Source organism: Falco naumanni, chromosome 7 (genome assembly GCF_017639655.2).
Source record: "Falco naumanni isolate bFalNau1 chromosome 7, bFalNau1.pat, whole genome shotgun sequence".
Classification (NCBI taxonomy): domain Eukaryota; kingdom Metazoa; phylum Chordata; class Aves; order Falconiformes; family Falconidae; genus Falco; species Falco naumanni.
This window is the reverse complement of record NC_054060.1, coordinates 36331315-36337217: the sequence shown is the minus strand read 5'-3', so window position 1 is coordinate 36337217 and position 5903 is coordinate 36331315.

Here is a 5903-nt window from a genome sequence, read left to right as displayed (position 1 = left end):
GGATTTTGTAAGTATCAGTCCTATTGAGACAGTTTGACATTGAGATTTGGGTCCCAGGTGATACCTGGAGAAGCTGGGGTCTAACTTGGCATGCTGTGCTTTAGCCATACCATGATGGATTTGCCAAGGGCATGCGGCAGGTTGAAGGATGCATCCCTGGATGTGTGATGGAGTCAGTGCTCAAATGCATTTCAAATGCCCAAATACTTTCAGGGCTTGGACCTCTTGGGTTTAAAAGGAGATTATTTTGCTTTCCAGCAGTGTGCTTGGTGTTGGGGGATCTCTGCTCAGGGTCCCCTCTTCCTCCTGTTGGGGACCTCACTCCCATCCCCTGGGCACTGGCACAAGGTGCAGCCCTCAGCAAGTATTTCCCTCCCCATCCCCTCCACTGAGCTACCTGACTCACTCCTTCCCTCTGCATCTGGGCTGACAGCTGTAAGACCCCTCTTGGCTCTTGGATTTGTCGTGCTATTCCCTGTGGCGAGAGACTGCATCTTCTCCTGGTGCAAGGGGAAAGAGGTTTGGTGCGGGTGCTGGGAGTGCCGGGTAGGGATGCAGGCTGGCACCGGGCATGCTGGGAGTGCCGGGTAGGGATGCAGGCTGGCACCGGGTGTGCTGGGAGTGCCGGGTAGGGATGCAGGCTGGCACCGGGCATGCTGGGGGTGCCGGGTAGGGATGCAGGCTGGCACCGGGTGTGCTGGGAGTGCCGGGTAGGGATGCAGGCTGGCACCGGGCATGCTGGGGGTGCCGGGTAGGGATGCAGGCTGGCACCGGGCATGCTGGGGGTGCCGGGTAGGGATGCAGGCTGGCACCGGGTGTGCTGGGAGTGCCGGGTAGGGATGCAGGCTGGCACCGGGCATGCTGGGGGTGCCGGGTAGGGATGCAGGCTGGCACCGGGCATGCTGGGGATGCCGGGTAGGGATGCAGGCTGGCACCGGGCATGCTGGGAGTGCCGGGTAGGGATGCAGGCTGGCACCGGGCATGCTGGGGGTGCCGGGTAGGGATGCAGGCTGGCACCGGGCATGCTGGGGATGCCGGGTAGGGATGCAGGCTGGCACCGGGCATGCTGGGGATGCCGGGTAGGGATGCAGGCTGGCACCGGGTGTGCTGGGAGTGCCGGGTAGGGATGCAGGCTGGCACCGGGTGTGCTGGGAGTGCCGGGTAGGGATGCAGGCTGGCACCGGGCATGCTGGGGATGCCGGGTAGGGATGCAGGCTGGCACCGGGCATGCTGGCCAGTCTCTAATGAAAATCGGGGCAGTGGTGCCGAAGGGCCTTTCTAGCAGCGGTGTTCATGGCCTGGCGTGTGTCAAGTACCCTCAGCTGCCTGCAGTGTCAGGCAGCACATCCTTATGGGAGCAAGACTGATGGGTGAGGCTGAAATTATGGAGATGTATGCAAATTGATGCAAATTTACACGGTACTGGGTTTTCAGCGGGGCTTGTTGGCGTATTCCATGAGGAAGCAGCTATTTTGTTTTTATTATATTTTGTTCTTGTCTCTGGAAGACATAATCTCTTCCAAAGGCCTGGGAATTCATCATGAGGTGCATCAGAGCCCTGACGAAGGGTGATGGGCAGCATGTGGCGGGGAGATCACCTGGGGCCCTGCTGCCCCCTGCCCACAGAGGGACTTCAGTAAAGATCAGTACGAGCAGTCAGGACACAAAACACAAGCCAGGCAGGGAACAAGACCATCTCCAAGGCCCTGGTTGCTGCCATCACTCTGCAAGTGGGACAGAGCCCGGCGGGGAGGAGGTCTGTGCTCAGCTGCACACCGCTGGGATTTCACCATGCTCACCTCTCTTGGGGGTGCCTGTCTGGCAGTACTGGGAGGAAAAGCGACTTGCCCAGGCAGGAGCTTCTGCTGCGGCTGTCGGGCACTTGGCGCTGAATGAAATGGTCACCAGCCAGGTCAAAAAGCAGAGAAAGCCATTTGCTGCTGCAGGAGGTGGCTGACATGGGCAGGTGGGGAATACCCAAGTCCCACCATCCCGTGGTCCTGCAACAAGTGCATCTCTGTGGAGTTTGTGGAGAGCAGTGGCCCAGGGACAGGTCCCCAAAACTCACCCCACAGCACATGGTCACCCCCATGAAATGAGCCTGAGGAAGACACACACACACACACCAGCCCAAGCTCTTGTCTGGACTTCACGAGCCAAGACAGCACCCCACAGCTGGGGGAGGGGGTGTCAGTGCAGGCACAGCACAGTGCAGGGTGCAGGGCAGCGCGGGCAGCCCGTGCATTGCTCGCCATCAAGGCGCTGGTGCCGCAATGTTACCATGGTGCCTGTGAGAGCAGCCGCAGCATCCTCTGGCCCGGACCGCGGCTGGGTCTGGCTGCAGAGAGGGAGGGATTCGTATCGGTAAGGGTGCTTTACTTGCTGCCTGTGAGAGCCTCTTTGTGCTCTTTTTCCCCTTTCAAATCACTTCATGGCAAGTGCCTGTATCACCTCTAGCTTACAAGCCTTCAAGTACACACATACAGACAATTGATTTTGCCATGGCTCAGGCCAAGGCAGTGCTGCGTGCTGGAGGCTGTTGTACCAGGCAGCCCCGCACACCAGCGCTGCCACCTCCAAGGAGAGCTCAGGGCCGGACCCCAGGGAGCCACCGGAGGGAACAGCCTCCCTCCCCGTGCTATTCCTGGGCCTCTCGCTCCAGGACTGCACACGGTCTTGGCGGTTGCAATCCCCACAACGTGCGCTGAAGGCAAGAGCATCCCATGGCCACATGTTTGGAGAGGAAAAAGACAACCCGCTGGCAACAGGAGGGAAAAGAACCCACTGGCAACAGGGACCACTGCACAAGATGGCAGCAGGATAGTATCTCCCCCCTGTGAGCCGCTGAAGACAACGGTGCCGCATCCCACCTGGGCGCGCAGGGATTTCAGGGTGAGGAAGGCAGGCATGTGCCTGTGCGGTGGGATGGCCTCCAGGGATGTGCAGCTGGCCACACAGCTGGCACAGAGGGAGGCAGGCCACCTTCCAGCAGATCACCGCCTGGTCACCCCTCTGTATTGGGGTGTACAGATTTGCTGTTGGCAAGGCTTCATTTTTAAAATGCATTACCAGCTCGAGGTCACTTACAATAGAGGCTTTAATTAAAGTAGAGATCAATTTTTTTCAGCCTGCTAGCAGAGCACATTCTGTACTTTTCCTTCAGGAGCCACGTTCACTCACTCATACAGAAAGCATCACAGGGAGCAAGGAGCTCTGCAGAAAAAACGGAAGCACCAGAGTCAGTTTGTGGTGCTGGGGACCAACAGCTCCCAGAAAAGCAGCTGTATCCATCACCACTCTGCACCCCAGAGCCCCAGCGCAGGCAGGGTAACACAAAGGGCTGCAGTACCTAAGAGTCTCTCCCGGGATCCTGCCTAAACAAGGAATTTAATGCTCAGACATCTTCGGTAAGCAGCGCATCAGGTGGGTGGTTTATGCCACCTCGTCTGTGCGCAGCACACGGCTGGGCACCTGATGGCTTTGTTTTGCTCTTGGTCCTGAGAGTCAGGGAACCCCTGCTGTGACAGACTAATGCAAAATGCATTAGTGTTAATGGCAAGATCTCAGGAGTAGCTGCTTCCCGGGGTCTATCTGTGCACCATTAATGGACACCAACTCGTATCAATGTGCCTTCCCTCTACGGGTTACAGCTGCTCACAGAAGTTGTGCAAATCTGGATTCAGACGGTGCGGCAGGCAGCAGAGCTTAAAATGCCACCGAGCCTACGAACAGACTTTGCCCAATGCATTTTTTTATTAATTTTTTTTTTTTTTTTTTTTAGCAAGAGGTAGCAGCAGCGAAAGGGAGGGGACTTGGCAGGGTCTGGCAGCACCAGGGTGCAGGAGCTGGCCAAGGCGCTGCGTGGTTGCAGCAGAGCTGTGGCCATCTCCTCCATCAGCATTCAGGGCTCCGTACTGCTCTTCCTCAGGGGACTGCAGAGCAGGGACTGCATATGAAACTGGAACGCAAGCGATGCTGCAAAACATCTGAGGGGTTTATCTATGAGAAAAAGACCAATAGAGCTGCATAAACCTGTGCAGTCAGGTGACAAAAAAGTGCTGCAGCTTATTGGGGAGCAGGGGAAATATTTGCTGCAAGGATGGGGAACCGGCTGATTGCTGAGTTCATGTTCCTCCTCTGGCTGGAGCGCAGCACTGCAGCTCTCCCTTGCTGAGCACGTCCTGCTGTCTTCTGCTCCTGTCCTCAGCTAACCCTGCCGGCAACGCTAGTCTGAGCATCATTCGCCACTGGGACATGCTCTGCCAACATCTGGCTTTCCCTGGCATCCTGCAAAAGCGTGCAGCTGATGTCCGGTCTCGTCATCGCCCCTAGTCCCCAGAAACACATTCAGGAGGGTTTTGCAAGGGAGCACCGAGACCGTGCTGGCTCTTTCCAACCACTGCACTTTCCCTCCTGACTCCCCGATGTGGTACCTGTGCCCACTGCACCCCTTCCCCTGAACCAGAGCCCCTCCAACCCCAGGCTGCTGCACGGCCCCGCTGGCGGTGAGCCCAGGCCACGGGCAACAGCTCTCAGCCTGGCGGCGAGGGGGGCAGCGGCTGCAGCTCCGGCCCCCCGAGCTGTGAGGAGCCCAAGGCTGCCGACGAGGGATGTAAGGGGAACGGAGAGGGAAGCGCACACCCGTGCGAGCAGGCAGAAGGCAATGCGGACCTCCTGCCACTGCAATGGAAGGCAAGGGCAGGGCAGGCAAACACTAATTTTGGTATGTCCTCACCTCTGCCTGCCGGAGCCGCTTCCTACAGAGCAGGCAGGGTGTGAATTGATCATGAGATGTTCCAGTAGCCTGGCATGCAAGGATACAATCTATTTTTTCCTTTTAAAACAGGCTAAACTCAGCAGCAAGACCAGTCACGGTGTGACACCTCCCCCCCGACTGCCTAACTGCACCCGAAGGTGCAGATCAGTTCCCACAATCACCTTTTCCCTGAAACGCTTCCCTGCTTCTCAGCGCTTTAGACTAGCAGTGCCAGCTCTTAAGAGCTTTATGCATCTGCTCTCTCCCAGGGATGCCTAATCTGGTGTCACGCAGAACGAGGATGCCTGGAACTTTGGCATTTCCACACTGAAGTCCCCTCCCCGTGACTTTGCTGTGTTAAGCACTTACCCTGCAAACACAGAGCGGGTATTTACACAGCAGTGTGTCCCCAGCAGGTTGCAGCTATTTCGGAAGCTGTTTGTTCTCAGCACATCTGTGCTGTAGACGGAGGTGTTGGTAGATGCTACCCAAGAACTAAACTTGTAAGTGACACCAGGATGTATTCCAAAATACACAGCCTTTTGGGACAAAGATCTGTGCTGCAAGTGACCAGCACGTTCTAGCAAGTGGTACACCCAGTGGCCCAGCTTTGGGACCTGATGTAATGCCTCTATGAAAATGGAATGGGCAGAGGAACAGGCAGAGACCAAATTATCCTCGTTCCTTGCACAGCCCAATTCCTCGCTTGCAATACTAGACCGGTAGCCTCCAGGGAGATGAAAGCGCATCCTCAGAGGAATGTTTCACATAGTCTCAAATCTCCCCACTTCTGAAAGTTCTCCCAAGCGCTTAGGAGGACTCTTTAGGTAACAAGAATCAGAAACCTTAAGGGAATAGAAGATTTGCAAAGGGCTGTGGTGGAGGACTTGGGGGGGGGGGGGCGGAGCAGGGAAGAAGAATAATGTATTCATACTGAGCAATTAATTTATTTTTCTAGAAACGTTCTCCTGCTTAAATTATAACCAAGCCCTGGCACTGCTGAGTGCTATGATTTAATACCCCCATAATTAAAGACTTTGTTGTCATCCAAAGTCCTCACTGTGCAGAGAAAATCAGCTCAAGAGCAGTAGAAATGTTTTTTTAAAAGTCAAAGGCTGATTAGCATGAATACTTGCAAGAAGGCTTC